Source organism: Triticum urartu, chromosome 7 (assembly GCF_003073215.2).
Source record: "Triticum urartu cultivar G1812 chromosome 7, Tu2.1, whole genome shotgun sequence".
NCBI classification, from domain to species: domain Eukaryota; kingdom Viridiplantae; phylum Streptophyta; class Magnoliopsida; order Poales; family Poaceae; genus Triticum; species Triticum urartu.
The window spans coordinates 554,876,287-554,888,973 of record NC_053028.1 but is presented as its reverse complement, the minus strand read 5'-3'; the positions used below and the strand labels follow the sequence as shown (position 1 = coordinate 554,888,973).

General features: G+C 47.0%; 1 pseudogene; it reads left to right on the top strand.

The window, feature by feature from the left end:
• Positions 1-2,346: 2,346 nt before the first annotated feature.
• Positions 2,347-12,687, top strand: part of LOC125519061 — a 108,655-nt pseudogene continuing 98,314 nt past the window's right edge.

Below are 12,687 nucleotides of genomic sequence, written 5' to 3'. Positions count from 1 at the left end.
GACTAGATGCCCTGTCACTGGGTGATCCTGGACAAGCTTTGTCAGCACTCAGCAACGCCTTCCGTCGGAGTTGCAGCCGCGGGTCAGTCGTCGCGTCGGAGCAACAAATCGGCGTGGACGGCGACCTACAGCCTCCCTGATAACTTGTCCCAACCGTTTTGCCCCTGCGATGACCCACAGCATCGCCTCCGTCTTGATGTTTTGAACGAGGATTGTCGGAGGTGTGGACTTGTCGCGGAAGACCCTAACATTTCTTTCTCTCTAAATGACCCAACTTACCAGCATGGTTATAGACGGCAAAGGGACATGTTGATCCATCACTCCTTGATTGACCACTCCAACTGCCAAGTTGTGGTGTTAAGGTGCATAAGTTGTAGCCGCTCCCTTCGTCAATCTCCAAACTCTCAATGTGTATCGTCAATTCATAATTGTAAAGCAAATGAGAGGTTGTTTCTTGCTCCATTTAGCACAAACGGCACATACCGCAATTTGGCCAACCATGTTTGGCCAATCTATCCGACGTCCAAATCCTATTTTGAATGGCTAACCATGCAAAAAAAATTGACCTTCAGGGGGCCCATGCTTTTCAAACCATGCACTCCATAGAGGTGTGGGTTGCGCCCAAGAATTGCGCCTTGTAGCATGCGGAGGCCGTCGAGTAGTAGCAATTTCTACCGATGATTTTGTTAGTTTTCCTCGTCTTTGTTGAAGACGAAGCTCGTATTTGAGAGAGGTTGCAAACTTGCCCAACTTGACAAGCCTCGTGCTGGGTGATTGGTGCATGGCTGCTGACTTTTGTCCACTATTCTGCATTCTGCACCGGTCGCCCAAACTGAAGGAGCTAAGTTTGAAGCTTGACATGTTACTAATGCTTACTCCTCCTAGATATGTATGTCTAGTTGCCATTTATTTGCTGCAATAACTTCGGTATCGTTTCGGCACTCTGCAGGCGCACTGTGAAACATGCAAGAAGGTTGAATCTGTAGCGTTACCAGCAAGGGGAGCACCGCTAGTCAGGAGCTATCAAGATATACGAGAGATGCTGCAATTACAGAAATTTTCTAGTACGAAAAGCTCCACCATGGCACGCTGGATATACGTAGTTCTCACAAAAACAAAACAAAAAAGTTAATACTCCATCCATTCGAAAATAATTGAAGTTCTAGGAATTTTCTAAGTCAAAATGTTAAAGTTTGATCAAGTCTATATAAAAATCCGTAAATATCTGCGATATCAAATATATATAATAGAAAAATTCATTTCATAATGAATCTAGTGAAGTAAAATTTGGTTTCATAGATGTTGATAAATTTTGTTATAGACTTGGTCAAACATAATGAAGTTTGACTCAGGACAATCCAAAAACTTTAATTATGTTGAAGCAGAGAGATTACATATACTTAGTTTAAACTCTGGTGTTGTTATTATCCTTCCAGCGTCTTGAATATTACCTTTTGAGGGTGGGGATGCCCTAACACAAATTTTCTTATTGGGCTAGATTTTTTATTATGCTCTTCGTCGGCCAGACCATATTGGGCCCAATTATTGTCGCTGACCAGTTGCTCAGTGGAAAGGCGGCCCATTGCCGTAGCACGCGAATGGAGTGAGTGAGAGCGAGACACCAGTTGCTTCTCGCGGCCGCGCCGCGCCGCCGCCCCCATCGCCAGCTCGCTGCGCCGCATCGCCGACGCCTCGACCGAGTCATCGGGCACCACCACCGCTGTAGCACCTCCCCGACTGTTAGGTCAGTACACCTTCAGTTTCTACCAGCGGAAATCGGAGTGAAGAACCCTAGCTATTTCTGGACGAACCAGTTTAAGAGGTCAGCAGGAGTAGCTAATCACTTGTGCGTATGCACGTCAGATGGGGTATCTGCAGAACGGTGCCAGTGGTGTTACCTAGAGATTGCTAGCTCTGTGCGTAATTTGGTCAATCTCTAGATTATTTGCAAAGACTAAAGTGAGTGCATGAACTGTTAAGTTATTTTACAGATTTATGTGAAATAACATAATGATCACCACATTTCCCTTTTTGTAGCCAGATGAAGTGGGCTAAAATTTCTGTTTGTTGCAAACTGACTACCATACTCTGCATCTACCACCATTTTTGCTACTACTGTTGAGCTTATGTTTAACTGTCGTCAATCATTGAATGTTGTAATTCAAAGTGAAATGTTTTTAAGAATACAAAAAAAATTTGAAGCAGTGATTATTGGATTATTTCAGTATCTTAGACAACATAACTGCTTAGCAAAATTCCTATTAGTGCGTTGAAGTCATTCTCCCCCTACCTCTTTTTTTTCAGTGCAAGAATCAATATTTCCATTCAAGTAACGAAAGGTTGCTAACCCAGTATAGACTTATTTTGCTTAGAAGTTTGCTCGGAAGAAATGTCATAGACACAAATGTAGAAGGATGTTGGCATTTACAGCTGAAATGTTCCACAGAGTTTTGCTCGAGGCTGCATATGTATTTTCCTTTCCTAGACTGTATCCTTTTACATAAGGTCGCATTGTGTGATCGCCAGTACAGCTGCTTCAAGATTGATACCGTCTTGTGTATGGAACCATCTCATCTATCGTGTATATCTAGGATTTCTTCAATGTGTATATCTGTGATTTTGATTATTTATGCATTGGCTTTGCCCTTTGTTGATTCATGCAGCCATCCTGTTTGATAAAATGTCGGCACCTGCATCCATTCCCTGTGGTTCCAAGAGTGTGCGAGGCAACGATAACGGTGTCGACAGGCTCAGCAGCCTGCCCGACGATCCGCTCCACCACGTGATGTCCTTCCTGCCGACGCCGGAGGTCGTCCGCACAAGTCTTCTCTCACCAAGGTGGCGCAATCTCTGGAGCTCTGCACCATTTATCCACATCAACAACAAAGACTTCGTGGTTAAAACTGATGTGGGCACTGCTTGCCTTGATAACCACAAGCTGGAGAACTTCGTGGACCACTTACTGCTCTTGCGTGATGGCACTGTTTCCTTGGATGAGGTCCGGGTCTTCATCACGGGGGGCAGTAGTAAGAAGAGGTCTGTGTGGATTCGTCATGCCATCAAGCACAAAGTTCGTCTCCTTCATATTTCTGGATTCTTCATTTTGGATAGTACAGCAATGTTTCCTTCTCAGTACCTCAAAAGAATCAGGCTCCAGTATGTCCGTTTGAATGATTGGTTTGATAAGCCGCTGAATTACGATTGGCCTGTGCTCGAACATCTAGAGCTGGACAGTTGCATTCTCTATACAAGGGGATTTCATCGAGCTCACTCAAGGTTCTACATATCATCCAGTGTGTTATTGGCAATGATCTCTTGATTGGTGCTAGGAACCTTAACCATCTCTCTATCATTGACCCAGAATGTTGTTCTGGTGCTATAGTAACTTGGGATCTGTCTTCTCTAGTGTCAGCTTCGATTAGTCTACGGTCTGATGAGTTTCTTATGACGTTGACACAGAAGTGGATCATCGTATACTTGATGGCCTTTCAAATGCCACAACGTTGGAGTTTGCTAGGAACGCTATAAGAGGGGCTGAGCAAAGCGGTAACATAGCCAAACAACGATTTGCTAGGAAAGGTGAGTTAGCGGCTTGACATGGCAATATGGGAGGCATGATAAAGCAAGTGGTAGGTATCACGGCATAGCAATAGATCGAGCAACTAACAAGCAAAGATAGAAGTGATTTTGAGGGTATGGTCATTTTGCCTGAGATCCTGCAAGGAAGAAGAACGAGTCCATGAAGAAGACAAACGGACGTAGTCGAACGAATCCTCACAAACGCAACGTTATTGGAACCAACCCGAAGAAGAAACACCGGAAAGAAGCAAACACCGTAGTAAACAACCACCACATAAGCATGACATGATGCACAACCAAATATGATGCATGTCCGGATTAATGAGGCATGGCATGGCATGGCAAAGTGCATAAGCAAACCTACAAATTAAATGGAGCTCCATATGCAACGAGTTGCATAAAGACGAAACACCACATGACTTATTTAGTTCTCTTCCGTTTATGTACTCAACAATATTAAATGTTGATTAACATGGCAAGAGGTGAAGCAAAACAAAACTACCTATCTAGGCAAGTTTAAATGAGGCCGGAAACAACGAACAACAATCCCGGTAAATCCCCATAAGCACATCTTAGGTTTGGTGCTGTTCTTCCCTAAACACAATTTTAGGGTTGTTAAACATGCAAAGCAATGTCACCATGTTAAACTAGGCATTTTTCTACCCCATTTACAAATAAAGTTTGTTAGGTTTGGAGCTACGGTTATTAAGCTATGAAATAAAGCATTTTAACAAGGCATAGGAGCAAATTTAACCAAACAACATTTTAAACATTTTTTAACAAGGATGAAAGTTGCAAATTATTAATCTACACAAAATTCTAAGCAAGTTTCATATATTAAGTTTTTACATGTGATGCTTAGTTTGTGAGTTAAAATATGCATGAAGACTAGGAGTTTTTCTGTAAAACCGTAAACTCTGGATAAAGGACAAATTCGTAGAACGGGAAAAAACATGACATGGGCTGAATCTGAGGCGGACTGGGCTGCGGGGAACTGCTCACGCTGGGCCAATAGCAGCTGGGCTGGCTCTGTGGGCTGCAGGAAAGAGGTGGCGCTGGGCCTTGGGGCGCTAGAGGGGAGGCAGCCCAGGCGCTCGCTTGAGCGAGGCGCGGTCAACAAAGGCGGGCGAGCGCTCGTCTCCATCGCGTGGACGAAGCAGCAGGGACATGGCGAAAGGCGCAACGGACGGGGCGCGGCTCAGGCAAGGCGGCGCGGAGGAGGTCTGGGGATGGGTGATCCATGGCGGAGGCGGCGAGATCCGGCGGTCCTCGGCCGGATCTGACGCAAAACGGCGGCGGTGGTGGACTCGGGGTAGGTCATGGGCGTCCATGGCGTCGATCCCTATGAAGAGAAACGAGAGAGATGAGAGAATCTGAGAGAGACCGTTGCCGGGGAGCACGAGGAAAACAGAGGGGAGGAGGGAGAGGAAGGCCACAGTCCTACTGGTTCGGTGCTGCTCCAGTCCAATGGAACTTGACGGCAGCGACGCAGAAACAGAGCTCACCGGCGCGGGAGACTAGCGAGGGAGGTGGCAGCGGCTTGGTGGCTTCCCGGCGAGCTTGGTCGCAGGGGCATCCGGGTCCGGGTCCGGCAGCAGGGTCTAGGAGGGGGCGCACGAGGAGGAGTTCGGGCAGGGGATCCAGGGGCGCGGTCCCGTTGGAGCTCGAGGGAGGCAATGGATCGATGGATTGGCTGTTGACTGAAATCGAGGGGCGGAGTGGAGTGCTTCGGCTGGATGGATTGATGGGACAAAGGAATTGGGGATGCATCCCGAGAGATTTTGAGTGGGTGGCGGCGGCGGACACGGGATGGATGGGACAGATCCTAGGTTTTAGGGTTGCCCACTATTTATATTGCAAAGGAATTTAGGGTAGAGGTTATCACGTCCCTACGATCGCAATCGGACAGTCACGAATAAAATAGTTAGGGAGTCCAAATAAGAAAACGGTGATGTATAGTAGACGTTTGGGGATGATCCGGACCCAACGGTGATGACTAACCGGGTCGAGTCCGGGACAGCTTTCGGACGCGCGCGCGAGGAGGTCCGTTGCACTGTGCAAAGAGGGGTAGGCATGGGCCTAGGTGGACTATGGAGAGCGGGTTGGTCTGAGAGAGAGGGAAGAGATGCAGCCCGACACGATTTCCGGAGACCGAAAACGTCCGACGATAAGACCGGCTATACTGCCGCTATAGCTATCCGTTGGGGCATCAAACGGACTCCGAACGCGATGAAACTTGGCAAGCGGCCTACTGACAACAAAACAACACCGCACGCCAACTTTCATCCCATTCCGAGAACATTTTCTGGCCACTTATAAAATGCTATTTCGGACGTGCCGCGGGCGCGTGCAAGTGTGTCTGAGCTCAGAACGGACAACGGACGAAACTGGGGGAAACCCGGATGGATGCAAGTTTTGAAAACATGATGATGCAATGCACATGATGACATGGCAAGATGCAACATGCAAGCAAATGGCAAGACAACAACAGCGAATAACTGGAAGACACCTGGCGCATCGGTCTCGGAGCGTCACAACACTCCACCACTACGAGAGGATCTCGTCCCGAGATCTAGAATGGCACCGGAGAGAAACGGAAGAGGAAGAGAAGAGGTAAAACTAAGTTGCTTCTTCACAATTGAGTGAATCCAAAGAACCTTGTGAGGTTGAACAAATTTAAAGAAAGAATACGATGAAGATGAACAAAGTTGAAAACACTCCGTTAGAAAAAGAGGAACAAGGAACATTACGGAAACCTTGTAGGTTGAAAGACATAAGAAAAAAGGTTGCAATGGACAAGAAGTATATGCAAGCACTCCGGTAGAAACGAGATGTACAAGGAACGATAAGGATCAATAACGACAACACTCCGGTTGGAAATGGAAGGCAATCATATGAACTTGGCAAAATGAATGCATTTCGATGAGACTCCGGTTAGAAGAGGAATGATAGACACAACACCCCGGTTAAACAAGATAGAGAAGGAATAAGAATGATGTAATTTGGGCAGCACTCCTACCTTAAATGGAAGAATTTGAGCATGACCTAGACAAGATGAGAGCACACTTGATGAATCAACAACACACTGCCTCCGGAACTATTGAAAGAATGGCACAAGGGGTAAGAAAGATTTCAGACAGCACTCCGGTTGAGAAGGGAGGTAAACTTGATAAGATGAGAGAGCTCGAATGAAAACACGACACTCCGGTTGGATGGATAAGCAAAAGAAAGAACATGAACTTCACAATACGAGATGATGAGTGAAGAGAGCATCATCACAATGCCTCCGGAAGAAATATAAGAATGGAAGCAAAAGAACAGAGAAGAAGACAACAAGTTCTGCCTCAAATGAATTTGAGAGAGCATCCTTAAAAAGAAGGATTGAACGGAGTTGTTGGGAAATCAACAACGAAAAGAACAGGCTTGTTGAGGGCTTATGGAAAACATCTCAAAAACTTGAGGTGAAAACCTGCCACAAACGAAAACAATTGCTTGCTTGAGAGCGACGGAGAGATGAAAACATCTTTCATCGTGAGAATAGGAGGAAACTTGGATTATTGATAAGCACCCCAATAGCAACATTCCTTAGGGAAGGTTTTAGGTGAAACATTACACAAGATAACTCCAACGAAGAGAATGATGGATTTAAAATACCTCATTCTTAACAACATGTGAATTATGAAACATGAACTCAAATTATCATGAATGGCATAATACCACCGCCAATGATACGGTAGAAAGAATTGCACTCCGGATTGCAAGATGGAGAATACTTGAGCTCCTTAGAAAAGAATCTCGATGAAAACTTCGAGAAGGAATTAAATCCTTTATGAACCATCATGTAGAGCCTCCATGACTGTAACACCCTCGATGCGACTATAGCTCCCACGTGTTGAGGCACGACTTAGAGACATAATCGCATTGAAGGCATATGTCGCAAGTTAGGCAATCTTCACAACATCCCATGTAATAAGAATAATAAAGGGGAGAACATAGTTGGCTTACACTCGCCACGTCACATCAAAGTACATAAATAACATTACATCATCCAAACACTCATGGCCCGACTTCGGCGCCAAAATAAAAGATAACCCAACATGCGACAAGGCCCCGAATCAAACCCCAACTAGGCACCACTACTGATCATCAGGAAAAGACACGTAGTAACGCTGAGAGTCTTCGTCGAACTCCCACTTGAGCTCGTACTCGTCACCTGGAGCGGAATCACCTGGACCTGCATCTGGAGTTATAGTATCTGTGAGCCACAGGGACTCAAGCAATCTCGCACCCTCGCGATCAAGACTATTTAAGCTTATAGGTAGGCAAGGTAAATGAGTGGAGCTGCAGCAAGCGACTAGCAAGTATGGTGGCTAACTTATTCGCAAAAGAGAGCGAGAAGAGGAGGCAAAGCACGAGCGAGAATCTAGAGGAACAACCTGCGCAAGCATAACTCCAACACCGTGTCCACTTCCCGGACTCCGCCGAGAAGAGGCCATCACGGTAACACACTCAGTTGACTCATTTTAAATAGTTAAGGTTCAAGTTATCTACAACCGGACATTAACAAATTCCCATCTGCCCATAACCGCGGGCACAGCTTTCGAAAGTTCAATCCCTGCAGGGGAGTCCCAACTTAGCCCATGATAAGCTCTCACGGTCATCGAAGGAATAGACCTCCTTCCAAGACGTTCCGATCAGGCTCGGTATCTCGGTAACTCAAGACACTTCGACAGGTTAAAACAAGACCAGCAACACCGCCCGAATGTGCCGACAAATCCCGATAGGAGCTGCACATATCTCTTTCTCAGGGCACACTCAGATTGTCCTAGGTACGGGTAGGCCAGCCCAGAGTTGCCCCTGGTGGCCACCGGTAGCTGACAGGTGGACCAACACTCAGAGGAGCACTGGCCCGGGGGGTTAAAATAAGATGACCCTTGAGTCTGCAGAACCCAAGGAAAAGAAAAGGCTAGGTGGCAAAATGGTAAAACCAATGTTGGGCATTGCTGGAAAAGCTTTAATCAAGGCGAAATATCAAGGGGTTCCTATTATAACCCAACCGCGTAAGGAACGCAAAAATCCGGGAACATAACGTCGATATGACGGAAACTAGGGCGACAAGAATGGAACAAAACACTAGGCGAGAGGCCGAGCCTTCCACCCTTTACCAAGTATATAGATGCATTAAGATAACATAGCAATATAATGATATCCCAACAAGTAAATAAAAGATGTTCCAACAAGGAACGGCCTCCAATCTTCACCTGCAACTAGCAACGCTATAAGAGGGGCTGAGCAAAGCGGTAACATAGCCAATCAACGGTTTGCTAGGACAAGGTGGGTTAGAGGTTTGACATGGCAATTGGGAGGCTGACAAGCAAAAGGTAGGCATCGTAGCATTGGCATAGCAAAGAGCGAGCAAACTAGCATAGCAAAGATAGTAGTGATTTCGAGGGTATGATCATCTTGCCTGCACAGTTGTCAGAGTTGACTGGATCCTCAAAAGCAAACTCAACGGGCTCCTCGTTAGCGAACTCATCTGCCGGCTCTACCCAAACAAGACAAACAAGCAACAAGGATACAATCAACCACGGGCAAGCTCAAACAATAAGATGCAAAGGTGGTATGCTATGCGGGATGCAAAATGCAAGATGTGACAGGAAATGCATGAACCTGGCCCCAACTTGGAATTCCAAGGGTGCCACTGGAAAGATGAGATGAAATCGCTTGAAAACGATATAAAGATCATCGGAGTCGGAGTTACGGTTTGGAAATGGCAAGCGTTTCAAAAATGACACCGGTCTGCGATTTACAGCAAGTAGGCATCTAAATGCAATGCAATGAATATGCTACAGCCACCAAACATGACAAAAAAATACATGGCAAGGATGCACACAAGATGCTTAACAAAAGACTAGCACTAAGCCACGGCCAAATCATCCATTATGAGGTTGAAACAAGCATGTCAAAAACGCAAATGCAAAATAGATCTCAGACTTAGTGAAATTAACACTTATCTGAAATTTCAGATCACGAAGCCCTCTTCGGAGCAGCAAAACAACATGATACAGGACCTTATTAAGACAAGTAAGAACATGGCATGGAGCTACTCAACAAGCTTAACAAAATACCCAAAGTGACCTGGGGCCAAAAGGGTTCACAAAATATAATAACGGGCACACGAACATAACTAAAACACAATCAGTTTTCAGACTTAGTGAAAACTGAGACATGCTGAAATATAACTCACGAAGGCATGTAAACGAGCTCGATGCACTCACCACGGTGCAAGTCATGGCAAGGAAAGCATACATCCATTAAGAAGGCACAAAATACAAGCTAGACATGGCAAGAACAATGGCATAGCATGCACGGATCAACTACAACAACGCCGGCAAAATCGCAAACGAGTTGACGATCTGCCCAAATTCAACATGAAGCAAAAGTAGAGCTCGATTGACTCAAACTAGGGTGCTCCATAATTGCAAACAAAGATATGGATGGATAGATCATAACATGATTAACAAAACTCCTTTACCGATCATCCTCAAAAGAGGCACGGATCACTAGGAAACAAGCTGAACATATGGCATCATGAACTAAAAATCCCAGACTTAGTGAAAACAATTAAGTCCCTGAAAAACAGATTTACCGGGTGCCTCACTTTGCAAGCTTGCACAAGTCACCACACACATCCTAAAAATGCATGGGTTGCACCTCTGGAAAGAAGACAAAATCCATAACAAAACATAAGAAGGACTCACAGGCATAGCATGCACACAATAATTATGGCAAAAATGACAAAAGTCTAAGATGAGCTAGCAGATCTGACAATTAACTCACAAAGTCTCCTTCTAACAGCATTTCAGGCATCAAGATGAGCTCAAATGAAAATGATACAATGGAATGAAATGATGTACTCGTCGAGTCGAACATTTTGATATACTATATGCCCAAATCGGAGCTACGGATGCAAAGTTACGCGGCCTCGAACAAGAGCATATGAAGCCAAAAATTCTGGGACTTGGAAGAAACAAACGAGGGTTAGGGTTTACTGTAGCTCCGGTCCAGATCTGGATCGCGCGGAGCCCGAGGATCACCGGATCCTCACCGGAGCTCGCCGGCGACGATGGACGGTGGCGACCGGAGCCTAGCCGGACGGAGGGGAGGCGAGGCCGGGGCCGACCGGCCTTGGCGGCGAGGAGGAGCGGCGCGTCCGGGGACGGGCGGCGGCGGCCCGGCGACGAGGCGGCGGAGGTGGCGCGGTGCTTCGGCGCTGGCCGGCAAGGGCGCGGCGGGGCGGTGCGGCGGCGCGCGGCGCGGGAGGAGGGAGGAGGCGGCACGGGGCGGCTGGGCCCGGAGGGCCGGGCGCGGGCTCCTGGGCCTCGGCGGCGGCTGGCGGCGGAAGCGCCACGTGGCGGGCTGCGGTAGGCTGAGGGGAGCGGGACGGACACGTCCGGCTCGCGCGGACGTTGTCCGGCGGCGGCGGAGAGCTTTTTTTTAGGGTTTCGGGAAGGAAGAAGATCCAAAAACGGAGGGGTGTATATATAGGCATAGGGGGAGCTAGGAGAGTCCAAATGAGGTGCGGTTTTCGGCCACGCGATCGTAATCGAAAGATCTAGGTGATGGAGCAGAGTTTGGTGGGTTTTGGGCCAAATTAGAGGGGTGTTGGGCTGCAACACACACGAGGCCTTTTCGGTCCCTCGGTTAACCGTTGGAGTATCAAACGAAGTCCAAATGATACGAAACTTGACAGGCGGTCTACCGGTAGTAAACCAAGGCCGCTTGGCAAGTCTCGGTCCAATCCGGAAATTTTTAATCCCCACACACGAAAGAAAGCTAGAAATGACCACCGGAGGAGAACGAAGCGCCGGAATGCAAAACGGACAACGGTGAAAATGCTCGAATGCATGAGACGAACATGTATGCAAATGCAATGCACATGATGACATGATATGAGATGCATGACAACGAAAACAACACACGGAGACAAAGACCCAAACCCGAGAAATAAATATAACTTAACGCCGGAAACGGCAAGAGTTGGAGTACAAATAGGGAAAGTTACATCCGGGGTGTTACAACACTCCACCACTACGAAAAGATCTCGTCCCGAGATCTAGGACTGAAAGAACTCCGGGTACTCAGAACGGAGGTGATCCTCGCGTTCCCAGGTAGCTTCACGGTCGGAATGGTGTGACCACTTGACTTTGAGAAATTTGATTGACTTGTTGCGAGTCTTGCGTTCAGTCTCTTCAAGAATAGCAACTGGGTGCTCACGATAAGAGAGATCTTCTTGGAGCTCAATGTTCTCGAAGTTGACGGTGCGGTCAGGAGTCTTGAAGCACTTTCGAAGCTGAGCGACATGGAACACGTCATGAACATTTGCAAAGTTTGAAGGAAGCCCGAGTTGATAGGCGAGGTCGCCTCTCTTGCTGACAATCTTGAAAGGTCCCACGTATCTAGGGGCAAGCTTCCCTTTGATACCGAAGCGACGAGTACCTTTCATAGGAGAGACGCGGAGGTAAACATGATCTCCGATCTCGAAAGCCAAATCACGATGCTTACTATCATAGTAGCTCTTCTGGCGGGATTGGGCTGCTTTGAGGTTATCACGAATGACTTTGCACATTTCTTCTGCTTCTGTGATTAAGTCATTACCCAGCAGCTGACGTTCACCGGTTTCAGACCAGTTGAGAGGTGTACGGCACTTCCTGCCATACAGAATTTCAAATGGGGCCTTGCCCGAACTTGCTTGAAAACTATTGTTGTATGAGAATTCAGCATAAGGAAGACAATCCTCCCACTTCATGCCGAATGAGATCACACAAGCCCTGAGCATATCTTCAAGAATCTGGTTGACACGCTCGACTTGACCGCTTGTTTGAGGATGGAAAGCAGTGCTGAAGCGGATGTTGGTGCCCATGGCCTTCTGAAAAGAATCCCAAAACTTGGAGGTAAAGATGCTGCCACGGTCTGAAGATATCACTTGAGGAATACCGTGCAGAGAGATAATTCGAGAGGTATAGAGTTCCGCCAATTGAGCTGCGGTGATCGACTCTTTGATAGGCAGAAAATGAGCCACTTTGGTGAGCTTGTCGATGACAACGA